Source organism: Mchenga conophoros, linkage group LG7 (assembly GCF_057382185.1).
Source record: "Mchenga conophoros isolate Kocher_MC1m ecotype Shallow Benthic linkage group LG7, M_conophoros_male_GT1.1, whole genome shotgun sequence".
Taxonomy (NCBI): Eukaryota; Metazoa; Chordata; class Actinopteri; order Cichliformes; family Cichlidae; genus Mchenga; species Mchenga conophoros.
This window is the reverse complement of record NC_140532.1, coordinates 26,913,460-26,932,261: the sequence shown is the minus strand read 5'-3', so window position 1 is coordinate 26,932,261 and position 18,802 is coordinate 26,913,460.

The window sequence follows — 18,802 nt, the reverse complement described above, 5'->3', positions numbered from 1 at the left end:
GAAGAGGAAGATGAGGCCAGATGTACCGAAGAAAGCCGATTGGAGAGGTAAGATTTGAACCAGTCCAAGGCAGTGCCCTTAATGCCAACAGAGTGCTCTAATCTTGCGACTGTCCTTAGTAGGGACAGTGACAGCAAAACCTTCTAACAAACCTCACCCTGTCAGTCATGACAGAATATGATGCCCTTCTTAAATACACTGATGTTGATACAGGATAACCTTGTAAATTAAAGTAACCAAACAACCATTCAAATTAAGCAAGAACTCTAGCTTGTTTTTGTCTGGACTCCAAGCATTTTTTTTTATTAATCAAACTGACTTCCAGGATGTATTGCAGCATACCTCAGTCGTCCCCAAATGTTCTTGGTTTTAAATGCAAAAGCAAGTAAGCCATGTAATCATCGACTAGTTAAAGAAATATCGTACACCAGTCTAACGATATCTCCTCCTCCTTCCCAGACACCACAGATCCGCTGCAGTTCGCCTTCCGATCCAACAGATCCACAGAGGATGCCATCGCCCACGTCCTGCACACCACCCTCAGCCACGTGGACAAGAAACAGGGTAACTATGTGCGAATGCTGTTTGGTGATTAAAGTTCAGCGTTTAACACAATAGTGCCCTGCAGACTGTTCACAAAGCTCAGGGATCTGGGACTTAACAGCCGTCTGTGTGCATGGGTGTTGGACTTCCTCACTGGCAGAACTCAGGTGGTGAGGGTGGGCAGGTGCTTCTCCAACAGCATCACCATCAACACAGGAGCACCTCAGGGATGTGTCCTCTCGCCACTGCTCTACTCCCTCTACACTTCAGACTGTGTGGCCACCCATGGCTCCAACACCATTGTGAAGTTTGCTGACGACACAGTGGTGTTGGGTGCCATCTCCAACAACAATGAGGCGGCCTACATGGATGAAGTGAAGAATCTGGCATCATGGTGCCAGGACAACCACCTCCAGCTGAACGTCAGCAAGACCAAGGAGCTGGTGGTGGACTTCAGAAGGGGTCAGCACAGAGACTACAAGCCCATTATCATCAATGGAGCTCCAGTGGAGAGGGTGCAGTCCTTCAAGTATCTCGGTGTCCACATCTCCTCAGACCTGACATGGGCTGCCCACATTCAGGTCCAGACCAAAAAGGCTAGGCAGCGCCTGTATCACCTACGACAACTGAGGAAGTTCAGGGTCTCTCCAAAGATCCTCAGGATTTTCTATACAGGCGCTGTGGAGAGCATCCTCACACAGAACATCACATCGTGGTTTGGGAACAGCTGTGTGAAGGACCAAAAAGCTCTCCAGAGAGTGATCCGTACAGCAGAACGCTGCTGCAGGATTGCTCTCCCCCCGCTTCAGGACACCTACACCAGGAGATGCCGGACTAGAGCAGCGCAGATACTGAAGGACCCGTCCCATCCAGGCAACAAACTGTTCCAACTTCTGCAATCTGGTAGAAGGTTCCGCATCTTCCGGGCAAGGACAGAGAGACTCAAGAGGAGCTTCTATCCCCAAGCCATCCGTGCCCTAAACACACACACCCGCCCTCTCACATCATCTATAATTGACTGAGACAGGACTCTCTTCCAGACTCTCTCTCTCTCTCTCTCTCTATCTATCTATGAATATGAATGTAAGAAGGAGGGAAAAATGAATTTGAGAAAACAAATGAAGCTTTTACCCACTGACACAGGAGATGCACAGGGGACAAAAGACACAGTGGAAGACAAATGTATGTACATGGGGGACACATTATGACACAGCTGTGAACAGGCCACAGGTACTACCTACTCTGTAATTTCTGAGATTATTAGCCATAAGTAATAAAAAAAAAAGACATTTAACTTCAGAAACGGCATGATTATTTGTTATTGAGTGATTTCCATAATATTTATCTAAAAATATTATGGAAATCACTCAATAACAAATAATCATGCAAAAAAAAAAAAATACACTGAGCCTGAGATTATTACTTATGGCTTGGAAACATCAAATATTCGCTCCCAACTACTGCTACCGCTGCGGCAACCAGGCGGCAATCATGGAACTAGACGACACCCTAAAATACTCTTTCTTGCAGTTTGATCCAGCGCCTCGCAGAGGGGAGCCCCACGTCACTCGCCGCACCCCAGACTACTTCCTGTAAACTCTGATTATTGATTGCCCTTTGACATTTGTACAGTATGACTTTCAACTGATGACAACATGAACTGGGAGGGTGAGAGACTTGGGGTGGAGCAGGAGGCACACCGGTACACATTGTATATCAACACACACGAAGAAAACAACTATTTAAACATTTAGCAAAAAACAATGTCTGTGTCTGAGGATGGACCAAAAAGTGTGTGCCATAATCATAACAATATCCATTGCCGAGGACTTGTATTGCGAATCTTCCCATTATATGGAAAAAACAAAACAGAAATGTTTAAATTCCCTTTCCTGTTACTGTGTAGCTGGACTGATGGCACCGAGGTCCAAGACATAAATTTTGCTACTCTGAATGCGGCTGTTTGAGTCCCACGCGCCATGGCTTATATTGAGTAGATCTGAACGTGATCTGTTTGCACTTTTGTAAATGAAAAGAAATGTAACATATGTCAAAATATGGAAAAGATTTCACACTACAGATGTTTGTTGTTTGTTTTTTTTCCCTTTTTTTTCTTCCCAACCCAAGCTCTACACAAGGTTTCTTGTTCTTGTTTTTTTATTTAATTTTTTTTTTTTTTGCTTTGTTTTGTTTTGTTTTTTGCAGTCACACAGCTTGGTGTTTAAGATTACATGGAGTGTTCATCCACTTCAGCTCACTGACTCCCTCTGAGCTACAGCATCTGTATTAACCAAACAATTTTATTAATAAAGACGAAGGTGGCTTCTTGATGTGAAAAAAAAAAAAAAAAAAGAAACATCAAATACCAATCCGGACCAAATCCTCCAGTGGTCTGTTGTAAAGTTTGCAAACAAGACTTGTAGCATTTAACCAATAAAATCCATGTTTTCAAGTCACATAAAAAGTGAGTGGAAGCAGACAGTTTTTGATAAGGCCCATGTTACACATCCTATTTGATTAGATTCAAGGTAATTTTCATTAAAAAATACATGTAAAAATGCCTGTGCTATATGGTATACTGCTGTATGAAACAATCATCAGCAAATGTGATCATAAAAGAGTGTGACAATTATTCGTATTTGTCATGAATCGCCGTGCGGCAGGCAGGAGTAGGACCCAAAATGCAGGACTCACAGGCACGAGGGAATGAACTCAAAACTCAGCTTTATTCGCTGGCAGAACAAATATACAAACTAAACTGGGAAACCACAAACTAAGAACTCACAGAGAGACACAGGGAGATCCACACACGGCATGAGGGACGACGTCACACTGAACAGAGGGAGACGCAGACAGAAATACACAGAGGGTTAACGAGGGAAGTGGGAACACACGGGGAACACAGGTGACACTGATAATCATAACGAGACAGGGCGGGGTGAACTGAACACTGACGGGAGAGGTGAAACAGGAAGTACAGGAGGAGAGAGAGCACGAGTAGAACACCAACGTAACAGGCAGGGGAGACATGGAATAAACACGAAAGGGGACGAGGGCTCATAAATACATAGAGGGCACACAGGGGGAAGAGAGAGCACGGGGAGAACTTAGACATAAAGGGCAGGGGAAGCATGGAATAAAATACAAACATACAAGGAAACTAAGAACACTGGGCCAACATGGCCCAGGACCATGACAGTACCCCCCCCTCAAGGGCTGGCTCCAGACAGCCCAAACACAGAAAAAAAAAACCAAACAGAAAACAACCCAGGGCGGGCGGCGGGGGCCCAGGACGGAGGGCCCGGAACAGAAAACAAAAGAAGAGCACAGCAAACACCGGAGCCCAAGAAAATAACCCAAACACAGAGCAGTTCAGGGGGCCGGCCGTGCGCAAGGCAACGGCGGAGACGTGGAAACAGTTCAGGAGGCCGGCCGTGCGCAAGGCAACGGCGGCGACGTGGAAACAGTTCAGGAGGCCGGCCGTGCGCAAGGCAACGGCGGCGGTGAAGGAGACGACGGAGCAGTTCAGGAGGCCGACCGCGCGGGAGGCGGCGGCGACGATGACAGCGCTGGTCCGGGGGCCGGCCGTGCGGAAGGCGACGGCGGCCACTCAGGCGAAGGCGGTCCGGGGGCCGGCCGTGCGGAAGGCGACGGCGGCCACTCAGGCGAAGGCGGTCCGGGGGCCGGCCGTGCGGAAGGCGACGGCGGCCACTCAGGCGATGACGGTGCAGTTCAGGGGGCCGGCCGCGCGGAAGGCAGCGGCGGCGGCTCTCCAGTGTCAGGCGTACTGGCCGAGGCCCGGTGGGCACGGGACCAGTCAAGGCGGGACCAGGCGAAGCACAGGCTGAGGAGGCTGCGGCAGACGAAGACTCTGAGGAGGCTGCGGCAGACGAAGACTCTGAGGAGGCTGCGGCAGACGAAGACTCTGAGGAGGCTGCGGCAGACGAAGGCTCGGAGGCCGGGCCAGACGAGGACGAAGACTCGGAGGCCGGACCAGACGAGGACGAAGACTCGGAGGCCGGACCAGACGGAGCTGCAGAAGCCAAAGCTGGACCAGAAGCACAGGCTGAGACTGGACCAGGCGTAGCAGAAGCACAGGCTGAGACTGGACCAGGCGTAGCGGAAGCACAGGCAGAGGCTGGCCCAGGCGTAGCGGAAGCACAGGCTGGCCCAGGCGTAGCGGAAGCACAGGCAGAGGCTGGCCCAGGCGATGACGAAGACTCGGATGCGGCTGGCCCAGGCGATGACGAAGACTCGGATGCGGCTGGACCAGGCGACGACGAGGCGGTCGCAGATGGCGGCTGGACAGGCTCCTCGGGCCCTCCAGCCGATGCGGCGTGAGGCTGAACGGGCCCCTCGGACCCTCCAGCGGAGACAGGAGGCTGAACGGGCCCCTCGGACCCTCCAGCGGAGACAGGAGGCTGAACGGGCCCCTCGGACCCTCCAGCGGAGACAGGAGGCTGAACGGGCCCCTCGGACCCTCCAGCGGAGACGGGAGGCTGAACGGGCCCCTCGGACCCTCCAGCGGAGACGGGAGGCTGAACGGGCCCCTCGGACCCTCCAGCGGAGGCCAAAACAACGCCAACAGGCATGAAGTCCTTCGGCCGACATGAGGACAACTGGCGCTGCACTGAGCACTGACTCTGCCCAGGCAATGCGAACATGGTGCAGTTCTTAGGGGGCTGCTTAAACTTCAGGGGTCCAGAATCAGCTGGTGACTGAGACCTAGCCTCTGGGGAAGCCCTGGAGTGGCAAACTGTGCCAACGGCGGCTAAACCATGGAAAGTACCCTGAGTAGAAATCCAGTTACCTCTCTGCATGGAGTGAATGAGCAAAACTGGCGACACAGGAGACTGAGCGGAGAGTGGCTGCTGGGCAGCTAACTGAGTTACTGGAGACACGGGTGAGAGCGGGAGCTGAGCTGCTGGAGACACGGGTGAGAGTGGGAGCTGAGCTACTGACGGTGGTGAAGTAGATAACTGCACGGGAGACTGAACTGAGGGCGTCTGCACTGGCACAGGGGACTGAACTGATGTCTGTTGTAACGGAGGTGGTGAGAGTGGAGAAGGCAGGGGAGTTGATGACTTCACAGGAGAATGAACCAGAGGTGAGTGCACAGGAGACTGAGCTAGAGGTGGTAGTGATAGTTGAGGGGAAAGTGGAGCTGGTGATTGAGTGGATGACTGTGCTAAGGGATGCTGCACTGGGGACAGCAGGGCTGCTGGAGACTGCACTGGGGACACTGGAGACTGCACTGGGGACACTGGAGACTGCACTGGGGAAAGCAGAGCTGCAGGTGACTGCGCTAGAGACTGCAGTGATGGTTGTAGTGGAGGTGTGACGGGTGGAGGAGTGGCTGAAGTGGCTGCGGGTCGGGCGGCTAGTGGCTCAGCTACAGAGCATATTAACGGCAGGGCTATGGGTTGAATGACTGACTGAGTAGCAGCCTGAGTGGCTGGGTGTAGTGACGGTTGTGGTGGAAGAGAAACAGGTGGTAGTGTGGATGATGGAGCTAAGGGCGACTGAGTGGCAGACCGAACTGATGACTGAAGCGATGGTAGAGGTGAAAATGGAGCTTGTGGTGGAGTTAATGGCTGAGCTAGCGGGGACACAGGAGACTGAGCTGCGGGTGGCGGCGAGGGAGCTAACTGAGCTGCGGGTGGCGGCGAGGGAGCTAACTGAGCTGCGGGTGGCGGCGAGGGAGCTAACTGAGCTGCGGGTGGCGGCGAGGGAGCTAACTGAGCTGCGGGTGGCGGCGAGGGAGCTAACTGAGCTGGAAGTAGCAGCGAGGGAGCCGACGGAGCTTCTGGCAGCACAGAAGGTGAATTAGAAGGCCGAATGTCCGGCTGTGGGGTGGCGCGTCGGCGGCGTGAATGCCGTTTCTTTTTTGATGATGGCTCTGACGGGCCGAGCGGCTCCACATCCGGCCCTTCAGGCAGGTGGGTAGTAGCAGCTGGGGGATGAAGGTGGAGCTCGTTGCGGATTAAATCCTGTTCGAGTGGGTGGAGCGCACTGAGTAGCCAGGGAAGACCAGAGAACAAGCGCTGTAGTTTGGTTTCCACAGCACGGCGAAATTCCTTCCCCTCATGTTCGAGCCACAGATGCAGGAGTCTTTCCACGGAGTAGATTATGTCCAGACGCAGTTCTTCTGGTGGGTTGAGTGCTGCTGGGTCCATATCTGGTGACGTCGTACTGTCACGAATCGCCGTGCGGCAGGCAGGAGTAGGACCCAAAATGCAGGACTCACAGGCACGAGGGAATGAACTCAAAACTCAGCTTTATTCGCTGGCAGAACAAATATACAAACTAAACTGGGAAACCACAAACTAAGAACTCACAGAGAGACACAGGGAGATCCACACACGGCATGAGGGACGACGTCACACTGAACAGAGGGAGACGCAGACAGAAATACACAGAGGGTTAACGAGGGAAGTGGGAACACACGGGGAACACAGGTGACACTGATAATCATAACGAGACAGGGCGGGGTGAACTGAACACTGACGGGAGAGGTGAAACAGGAAGTACAGGAGGAGAGAGAGCACGAGTAGAACACCAACGTAACAGGCAGGGGAGACATGGAATAAACACGAAAGGGGACGAGGGCTCATAAATACATAGAGGGCACACAGGGGGAAGAGAGAGCACGGGGAGAACTTAGACATAAAGGGCAGGGGAAGCATGGAATAAAATACAAACATACAAGGAAACTAAGAACACTGGGCCAACATGGCCCAGGACCATGACAGTATTATTATCAGTTCTTGGCATTTGTACTGTGTGCTGCTGTTACTAGCCACCCAAACCAGAGACAGATGAAAACTGTGTGCCCCCTAAATAATGTCTTTGATTGTTGATTACATTAATAATGGATTTGCTTATTCAGTCAAATCAGTGAAGTAGACAATAAATCATTTCCAGATCACACTAAAAAAAGGTGCAATATCAGTTTCTTAAGAAATGTCAAAAAAACAGATAAAGGCTGTATACAACATTATACATTATGTGTCTGTAGATACTGGACGGTTCTCTTGTGTTGTGCAGCTGTTGTTAGCTGGCATACTGGCAGCTGAGAGATAGCAGTCCATGTGTGTCTTTCCTTTACCCCTTTATTCAATAAAACGACAAAACCTGCAAATGATAGATGACTGCTTATTCCCATTCTAATCGGATGAGCCCATGATGATGACTACTTAAACCCTGAACCTTCCTTCCTCCAAAACAATTATTATTATACCACAGCAAATAGCAAATGCACTATTGTAAATGCAAAAAAATACTTCCTGAAGTAGTCACTCAATAGGATTTCGGCACTCACTGTTTATGAACTGTGGTCTAAATTTCATCTACAACACAAACACAAGAATAGTGGAGATTGTGTAAATGGCTCCCTTCCAGTATGTCTGTGAAGGTTCTCAGTCATCCAGGTCATCGTAGTCAAAGGAGCTCGCAAAGAAAAGCCACACCGGCTGATTGGGACCCACACCCAGTTTCACACCTTGGCTCAGGCGATTAGAGGATCATCAGGGGGTCCTTTTGTCCCTCTGTGGGGGGACACTCCCACTAGGTTTATATCTGGGACTCTCCACCATTTGACCTTAGAACTGAAGAAGCTTCTCGGATGAGAGGTGAAACGTCTTCAAGTAACTTAAAGAAGTCCAGACGCTTTTCTTTGCAAGCTCCTTTGCCTCCTTCCAGTATGCAACTTAGAGTCAGATGTTTTAATTTAGGACATGACATTGGATCTATAGCCCATAGAGGCACCCCTCCCAGCAAATACAGGCATATAGCTTAGTTACTGACAAAGTCATTCTTGTTAGTAAAATCTGGTAGATGTGAACCACGATACAATCACAACAACTTAGAATGGACCCTAAAAAAACAAACAAACATTATAAATATGCAGAAAGAACTCCAAAAGCATTTCTAAGTAGCTGACTTTTTTGTAGTTTGAAATGATGAATAAAGAAAAGCAAACTCTCAAAGAACTTCTTTTAGACAGTTTAGAAAAGCTCCTTCAAAGATTACACAAAAAGAACTACGTGCAATTCTGTGAGAGTATCCTGCCTTTCATTTAAGTGTTTGTCACACTTAAATGTTTCAGATCTTCAAACAAATGTAAATATTAGTAGTAGTAAGTTCTGAGTGTTTCTTTGTTACAAAATCCCATTTAAGATACGTAGCTAACATTTGTTATCTGTACATTGGCACCAGCAGGTTATTCTGGTTGAGTAGATGTTTATACTGTGATAAGGGCAAAGTACACTCTAAAAAATCTGCTAAGTGGAGTTCAGTATCAAAATCAGGCTGTATAGAAACATGACTGAGTAAAGTTGTCAGGCTTCTTTGTTATGCTGTTTTAATGCCAGTTAATGTTAAACCCCCAAATCAGATTTTAAGCCATAAAAGCTAAGATAAAAAAAACCCAGCAAACATACTGTCATGGTCCTGCGACCATGACTCAGTGACTTTATGTTTATGTACTTATTGTTATTACTTTCATTATTATTCATGGCTGTTTTGGGATGGTTTGTGTTTGGGATTTTAGACACTGGGTTCTGGGTTTGTGCTCCCTCTGTTGGTCCCTGGTGTTAGTGTTCCCCTGTCTCGTCAGGTTAATCAGGTCCAGCTGTTTCCCCCATCTGTGTGTGATTTCCCAGTGTCTCTTTGTGTATTTATAGCGTGTGATTTCCTCTGCTCCTCGTCGCGTCGTCTGTGTTCCTACCTGTGTTCCTACCTGTGTTCATCCTCTGTGTTACCCTGCGTACTCTGCATCTACCCTGTGAAATCCTCTGCGTGCTCTCCCTGCTGTTCTCCCTTCGTGTTCAGGTTTGCCACTCCTTTGTGTAGTTTCACCCAGTTTAGTTCCTCCGTAGTTCTGTTTTGCCATCTCCTCTTTATGTTTGTTATTATCAATAAATCACCCTCACACCTGAATGAGTGCTGCGCTTTGAGTCCTCCTTCCACTCTCCACACGGCCGCTGCCCCGGACCGTGACAGTACGACGCGACCACAACATGGACCCAGCAGCGCTTAATCCATCCAGGGAACTACGGGAAAATCTCATCGATGCCACACAGGAGCTGATCGACCTGTGGCTGGAAAGCCCGGGTGGCACGTCCCAGCGCGCTGTAGAGAGGCGGCTACAGCGTCTGGTGACCGGTCTCCCATGGCTTCTGGGCTCGCTTTGTTCGTGGGAGCGGGAGTTCCTCCTTCTGGACCTCGGTCTTCACCCCCCGTCTGCTTTTACTTCCGAGCAGTCCGAGGCGGTGAGCGAGCGACATGTTCTGGCTTCCCCAGATTCCGAGACTCTGTTTTCTGGGGCTATCCAGAGCGGGATGGGAGACTGTTCGGATCGCTTACCCACCTTCGTGGTAACGGACCCTTCGCAAGTGGGCGTGTACAGACCCTCTGTGAAACCGAGAGACTGTTTCTCTGCCGCTCCTTCTGAGCCAGGACTCTATCACCATTCTCCGGCTCAGTTCTGTGTCCAGTCACAAGCTTCCCAGTCTGTAGCTCAACCATTAGCCTCCCTTAAGCCACAATTTTCACACTGTTTTTCCACCGCCGTTTCTGAGCAGGGAGACAAACTGTTACATTACGGACCTGTTCCTCAACAGCTGGCAACATTAGTGACTGTTACTCACTCCGGGGCTTCCCCAGAGGCGGGGTTGCTGCCCTCAGCTTACTCTGGACCCCTGGTGGCCAAGATGCCAGCTGTGAACTGCACCGGGCTGTCACTGCCTGAGCAGGGTCAGTGCTCTGCGCAGCTGCAGCCCTCCGTATGTGTGCCAGAGGCCCACGTGCCTACTGGTTTTGTTTCACATGTGCCAGAGGCCCACGTGCCTACTGGTTTTGTTTCACATGTGCCAGAGGCCCACGTGCCTACTGGTTTTGTTTCATGTGTGCCAGAGGCCCACGTGCCTGCTGGTTTTGTTTCATGTGTGCCAGAGGCCCACGTGCCTACTGGCTTTGTTTCATGTGTGCCGGGGGCCCCGGTGCCCACTGGTTCTGTGGCTGTTTTCGCTGGGGGGCCCGAGGAGCCCGTCCAGTCTCCCGCTTCGCCTGCTGGGGGGCCCGAGGAGCCCGTCCAGCCTCCTGTTTCGCCTGCTGGGGGGCCCGAGGAGCCCGTCCAGCCTCCTGCTTCGCCTGCTGGGGGGCCCGAGGATCCCGTCCGGCCACCTGTGGCTGCTTCTCCACCTGTGGCTGCTTCTCCACCTGTGGCTGCAGCGCCGCCTCCTGCAGTATCATCACCTGCAGCGCTACCACCTGCTACTGCCACGCCTCAGCCTGAAGCTTCAGCCTCGCCTGATTCTGGTCCAGCTTCATCCTCACCTGGCCCAGCTTCAGCTACAGCATCAGCTTCGCCTGGCCCAGCTTCAGCTGCAGCTTCTTCATCGCCTGGCCCGGTTTCATCTTCGCCTGGCCCGGTTTCATCTTCGCCTGGCCCGGTTTCATCTTCGCCTGGCCCGGCTTCATCTTCGCCTGGTCCGGCTTCATCTTCGCCTGGTCCGGCTTCATCTTCGTCTGGTCCAGCTTCAGCTTCATCTTCGTCTGGTCCATCATCAGCATCATCAGCATCGTCTGGTCCAGCCTCCGTGTCTCCATCGCCTGGTCCAGCCTCCGTGTCTGCATCCTCGCCTGGTCCAGCCTCCGTGTCTGCATCCTCGTCTGGTCCAGCCTCCGTGTCTGCATCCTCGCCTGGTCCAGCCTTCGTGTCTGCATCCTCGTCTGGTCCAGCCTTTGTGTCTGCATCATCATCTCCGCCTGCTGCGGTCCCGGCTTCCGTGCCCTCAGCCTCGCCTGGCCCAGCCTCGTTTGGGTCTGGAGCTAAACGGCCGTTTTCTGGACCGCTGGCTAGGCTACTGGCCGAGCGCCATCGCCTGAGTGGCCGCCGTTGCCTTCCGCACGGCCGGCCCCCGGACCGCCATCGCCTGTGTGGCCGCCGCTGCCTTCCACACAGCCGGCCTCCTGAACTCTTTACGCGCCGCCGTTGCCTTCCGCACGGCCAGCCTCCTGAACTCTTTACGCGCCGCCGTTGCCTTCCGCACGGCCGGCCTCCTGAACTCTTTACGCGCCGCCGTTGCCTTCCGCACGGCCGGCCTCCTGAACTCTTTACGCGCCGCCGCTGCCTTCTTCGTGGACGGCCTCCTGAACTGTGCTTTGGACTCTGCTCCCCTGTGGGTTTTGTGTTCATCTTTGTTTTGGGACTCTGGGGCCTCCGTCCGTGGTCGTGGTCCGGTCCCTCCGTCCTGGGCCCCCTGCCGCCCGCCCGGATCTGGTGGTGTGTTTCTGTGGCTGTCGGGGGCCAGCCCTTGAGGGGGGGGGGGGTACTGTCATGGTCCTGCGACCATGACTCAGTGACTTTATGTTTATGTACTTATTGTTATTACTTTCATTATTATTCATGGCTGTTTTGGGATGGTTTGTGTTTGGGATTTTAGACACTGGGTTCTGGGTTTGTGCTCCCTCTGTTGGTCCCTGGTGTTAGTGTTCCCCTGTCTCGTCAGGTTAATCAGGTCCAGCTGTTTCCCCCATCTGTGTGTGATTTCCCAGTGTCTCTTTGTGTATTTATAGCGTGTGATTTCCTCTGCTCCTCGTCGCGTCATCTGTGTTCCTACCTGTGTTCATCCTCTGTGTTACCCTGCGTACTCTGCATCTACCCTGTGAAATCCTCTGCGTGCTCTCCCTGCTGTTCTCCCTTCGTGTTCAGGTTTGCCACTCCTTTGTGTAGTTTCACCCAGTTTAGTTCCTCCGTAGTTCTGTTTTGCCATCTCCTCTTTATGTTTGTTATTATCAATAAATCACCCTCACACCTGAATGAGTGCTGCGCTTTGAGTCCTCCTTCCACTCTCCACACGGCCGCTGCCCCGGACCGTGACACATACACTTTGCATTTTAATATTTGAGATCTCAAATATTTAAAAAATGTATCTGGTAATTCCAAAAGGCTGGCAAATCTGTAACATAGAGCGTGGCTGCTATTCTCTTTGTCAAAGATTATTTTTTTATTTTTTAGTTATATATGACTTTAAAAAACAACTTCAAACAGTTGGATGACAAGTCTACAAAACAAAAACATTGCACAGGTTAACATTCAACATTTAGTTACACTAAACTAAAACTGTAATCGCTTTACAAGCGGATATACTGCAACTGTTAAAAAACTGTTAATACACACACACACACACACACACACACACACACACATATATATATATAAATGAAAAATATCCAGATTACATCCTCACATTTCACAGGCACTTGTATTGACCTTGTTGTTTCACTCTTGCAGAGGACACACATGTACAGTAAAGTGTACACTTTACTGTAGCAGATTCTTAAATTTTGCAATATTTTGGCAAAACAAAATTTTTTTTAAAACACAATAGCAAATAATCATGCAGAAACAAAATTGCAGTCCCATTTAAAAGGAAAAATTGAAATATCACATAATTGAATAGTTGCAGTTTTTATGTTTTTCTCTGTAGATTTGTTTCAGACTCTGATAGGATAGATGGGAACCGTCAGTAGACAATTCAATTCTGTTTTATTTATATGCCACCAAATCACAACAGCAGTTGCCTCAAAGCGCTTTATGATGTAAGGTAGAAATCCTGCAATAATACTAAAGAAAACCACAACAATCAAACTAGCTCCTTTGATAGAGTACTTGGCAACAGTGGAAAGAAAAAAACCCTCCTTTTTACAGGAAGAAACCTTCGGCACGTCCAGACTCAGGGAGGGGCAGCCATCTGTCATGACTGAAATATGGCAGATGCGCTGATGCTCAAATTCTCAATATAAATTTGAAGTTAAGAATAGAAAAGTACTGTATTTACACTGTTCATTTACAATTTAAAGCTTTATTATCATCGGTGAGGCAAGAAAAGGAGTACAAATTCCAGCCTTTTCTATTTCATATCGAAAGCAATAGAATGGACCTTTGTGACAGCAGCATTGATGTTCATGAATCGTGCATGTGCCCTCAGATTACTGTACATTTAACTACAAACCGTGTGTGTCAGTGTTTGTACTGCAAAAGAAAAAAGAAATAATGCGAATGGAGCTTTATATGTCTTAACTTCTCATCCATTGCTCATTGGCCCCAAAGCCATGCTGTATATGCATACTGTATATCTGCACAACATAATGACATTCCCTAACATCTTCCAGGAGGAGTACACAGTCCAACAATGAAAAATCTCAAATAAATGATGAATTATTCTGGTCAATACGGTCTTTGCGTCAGTAAAATAGACAAGAGGAGAAGGAAACTTGGGGACATATTGTTTTCCAAACAATAGAATAGCTCTCGGTTTTCAAACACACCTAAACCTAAGCCACGCTCTCATTTCTTCTCTATTTTCTCAGTACCTTGCTTCTCTGCTCCAATTGGCTCTTCACTTTAAAGGCTCTGAAAACTCAAAACACATGTTTCTCTCCTCTGTCTTTCCAAGCACATGTAGAGAGGCTGGCAGCTTTCGTAACATAGAATATGGAATACAGAGTAGGTAGTACCTGTGGCCTGTTCACAGCTGTGTCATAATGTGTCCCCCATGTACATACATTTGTCTTCCACTGTGTCTTTTGTCCCCTGTGCATCTCCTGTGTCAGTGGGTAAAAGCTTCATTTGTTTTCTCAAATTCATTTTTCCCTCCTTCTTACATTCATATTCATAGATAGATAGAGAGAGAGAGAGAGAGAGAGAGTCTGGAAGAGAGTCCTGTCTCAGTCAATTATAGATGATGTGAGAGGGCGGGTGTGTGTGTTTAGGGCACGGATGGCTTGGGGATAGAAGCTCCTCTTGAGTCTCTCTGTCCTTGCCCGGAAGATGCAGAACCTTCTACCAGATTGCAGAAGTTGGAACAGTTTGTTGCCTGGATGGGACGGGTCCTTCAGTATCTGCGCTGCTCTAGTCCGGCATCTCCTGGTGTAGGTGTCCTGAAGCGGGGGGAGAGCAATCCTGCAGCAGCGTTCTGCTGTACGGATCACTCTCTGGAGAGCTTTTTGGTCCTTCACACAGCTGTTCCCAAACCACGATGTGATGTTCTGTGTGAGGATGCTCTCCACAGCGCCTGTATAGAAAATCCTGAGGATCTTTGGAGAGACCCTGAACTTCCTCAGTTGTCGTAGGTGATACAGGCGCTGCCTAGCCTTTTTGGTCTGGACCTGAATGTGGGCAGCCCATGTCAGGTCTGAGGAGATGTGGACACCGAGATACTTGAAGGACTGCACCCTCTTGTAGTCTTGGGCTTGTAGTCTCTGTGCTGACTCCTTCTGAAGTCCACCACCAGCTCCTTGGTCTTGCCGACGTTCAGCTGGAGGTGGTTGTCCTGGCACCATGATGCCAGATTCTTCACTTCGTCCATGTAGGCCGCCTCATCGTTGTTGGAGATGGCACCCAACACCACTGTGTTGTCAGCAAACTTCACAATGGTGTTGGAGCCATGGGTGGCCACACAGTCTGAAGTGTAGAGGGAGTAGAGCAGTGGCGAGAGGACACATCCCTGAGGTGCTCCTGAAGACACCTAGGCGGAGGAGAAACAGTCCCTGATGGATCTTTTCTTAATAACTTTGCCTCGACCTTGATGGAAAACATCATGAGGTGAAGGAAACACGTTAAGGAGAATTTATAAGGACTTACTCAAAGAATCCAACTCCAGGCAAGGCTCCTAATGTCACATCAAATGCTGGTGTTGCTTTGTTGTACAACGATGGTTTAGAAAAAGCATATCTTGACATGTTCTCATTGTTGTTTCCATATTAAAGGGAACCACATTTGCAAATTTCCCTTCATTACAGATAAATATTTGTCATATTGAGATTAGATTAATCTGTCCTACCCACTCATATGTTTCCTCTGTTGGAGAGAAGGACCATTTCAACTCTTGTCTTTATTAACTTTCCATCTCTGAAGTCAAATGAATTAATGATCATCTTAAAGGCTGTTGTACAGCAACAGACATAACCAGTGCAAACTAAGATGTGACGAACCTAAAATTTATTGCGATCATCATTTTAATATGATACAAATAATCTTTATTTATAGAGCCCCCGTGTTATTAATTCAAGTGTAGCCAGGTAACTCAGAGTATCATGTATGAGCAAGATATACAAATCTGTTGGGAAATGTCTGGGACAAATGAATGACCTCATGAACAGAATATCTTTTGGGACAAAGGGACGCATTTTTGGAACTGAAACAGGTCTTGGGTAATAAGGATTAGGATTTTATTCTTTAGTGAGTAAAATGTGTCAGCCTATAGCAGCCACAGCTAGCTTTTCCTATCACTATAAAAAAAAAGAAAAAAAAGAAATTTTTATCATGTTCAACGTTTTGTGTCTGAGAAAAGGCAAGAAAGGTAAATATTTGACATATTAGAAACTTTGAAACATTGTAATATCAAGCTGGGATAATGTGGGTTAGTTTGGTTTTGTGATTGCTTGACTGTATGTTTTCATTAAACTTTTTTTTTTATCCAAAAAGAAAAATGAAGTTCCAAAGAAATTCTGAATCGAGTGAAACTCCCTATATGTAAACAGTATGTGGGGTATTCAGCACTTTAGTCACCTGGCACTCAGTGTCACCTTGTAAATGCTGACAGCTCGTACTGCATAGTAATTTTAAAAAGCATACTGCATCCCATCTAGTTTATTCCATTTCTATGCACCCACCCTGGTGCTGGAATGCAGTAATAAAATATTTTTTCTTTCAGCAGTCACCTGCAACTCACAGCCGCTGGCCTGACTTCACACTGCTCTACAAATATCAAAACAGTCTCTGCATAGGTCTGCATTCTTCTTTCTGCCCAAGTCCAAGGCTTAGGAGTAATATAGCTGAGTCTAACAAATACCTCTCGCTTTCTCCGTGGGTAACAAGGAACAGGTGAGGCTCCCAGCTGGCTGAGGTAAACACTGACTTTTCTAAATAAAACTCTTTCACATGTGGTATCTTTTACTCAGACTCTCACTCAGCTCACAGCAGAACATCATGCCACTCAGACAACTCTGAAAAGTATGCACATTAAAACAAAAATGAAAAAAAGCAAGTTATTTTAGACCTCAGTCTGATCCATACACCCTCCTTATCCAGGGCCACCATTCCATAATCATTTAAGATGGTATATGTAATTTGAAAAAGTTTTTGAAAAACAAAGACAAAAGAAACTTGGGTATAAGACTGACAAAATTGTAATTAAAATACATTATTATTTAAATTCATTATTCAACGAGCATATTTCAACTCCACTGCTGTAACTTGACTAATTTCTTGGTACCAGTTTATTTTGTTTGCTTTGTTTTCCACTGCAAATGCGACTTCCTGTGTAGATAGTGCTGATCATAGAAGAGCTGCTTGAAACATCTCTGATGCATAGGGAGCCAATGTTTTTTTATATTTGTACATAGCTGCTTGGCACAGTTGGCACTGCCAGTCTAGCCATTTAAAACTGCCATGACTGATGTCGTGTTGCATATAGGACAGTTCTAATGCCACTTCTTTCCAACCAATCAGCATTCTGCATCATAGTCTTAAGTATCAGCTCAGCTCACTTAGAATCATGACTGGGGTGCTGACTCAAAAAGTACAAGGTACTTTCCAAAATGAAAAAAAAAAAGAGAGAGAAAAGACAAACCATAGAAACTGTACAGAAGAAAAGAGAAGGATTCATACAGAGATGGTTACCTGTTGAATTGTCTGTGGGTTTAAATTCAGACAATTCAACATGAACTGAACAACTGCTAAAGGATTTTCATCAAAGGGAAGTTTTTCTTTTTTGAGAATGATCCATAACAAAAAATATATACTTAAACTAAATGGTTCATACATTTAAAATAAAGTTGTATCAGACCAAACTCCTTAACAGTAAACAATAAATGTTGGTGGCATATTTATTGACCGAGTCCGACTCAGATTACTCCTTATCATCGATCCACCATACTTTATCAATAAATGTGTCTGGTCATACTTGAGACTGTGGTACAAGCTCCTCGTGTTTCACTAAAAGACTAAAAGTAAGTACTTCGGATTAGTCTCTTAAATTATAATAGGCCAAATGAATACGAATTTGTGTGCCTATGTGGCGACGTTTCGACCTGTGAAGGTCTTCTTCAGGCCTAGGCACACACAGAAAAAATGAAAAACAGGCTTGCTCTCAGAGGTCTGCTCTGTCCGATGGTTTGGAGTGGAATGAGCAGAGTGCCTTCCCCTTCTATTTATACCCTCCCACTTTTTTTCAGTTCGAATTTAGTTTTAGAAAGCCAAATTAGTGTTTTTACCTTTTAGGATTTGGGTAAAGAGCAGGCCCGGCTATGCCGGAACCTGAGTGCACGGGCCATCACTGGGACTGGTGTTGGTGCCCCTGTTCAAAAAATTACCCTAAGCGGGTGTAGTGCACTGTGGTGGGCCAATCGCGACGTTTCGGCTCAATTTAGCCTTCTTCAGGCTGGCCCACCCGCTCTTGTGTTCAGTTTTGCCACTCTGGGCCTTTTATACTCTTCTTTTTCATTTCTGTTTTTCTTAACTTTTTCTGTTTCTTAGTTTTTTTCTTGTTCTCAGTTTTTTCTGCTTTAGCTCTCCCTTTTTCTATCTTTTTCTGTTGTTCTTTGTTCTTTCTGTTTTTCTTTATTCTTTCTGTTCTTCTTTATTCTTTCTGTTCTTCTTTATTCTTTCTCTTTGTTTTTCTGTTGTTCTTTTCTTTATTCTTTCACATATTTCTTTAAATGGCACCCCCTACTCTTTAGACATCCCGTCCTATGTTCTGTATTTTTCTTTTATGGCACCCCCTTCCTGTAAATCCTTTCCTTTATGTACTCTGTCTTTTTTTCTGACCTTTCTTGTCTTTTTTTCTCTTAGTTTAGGTTTTTAGGGCTCCATTAGGGTTAGGGCTAGAAGGGGAGGGGGGAGGGGGGCAAAGGGTTAGGGTAGGGTTAGGGTTGTGTAAATAAGCAGGCCGCCAGCAAGCTGGCAACCTGAAGTGCACGGGCCATCAATGGGGCTGGGTGGTAATGTCCCTGCCCTGTTTCAAAAAATTACCCATCTTGGGTGTATGCGCATTGTACATCATTGGGCCCTCGCGACGTTTCGGCATATCTGTGCCTTCTTCAGGCTGGGCCAATGTGTGTTCTCTTGTGTCTGTTTGACTTCTGTCTTGTCTGTGCCTCTCTTGGCTTTTATACTCTTTCTTGGCTCCTCCCACTCTTGGGTTTCCAACTTGTGTTTCTTACTTGTTTTTCTTTCTGTTTTTCTCTTTAC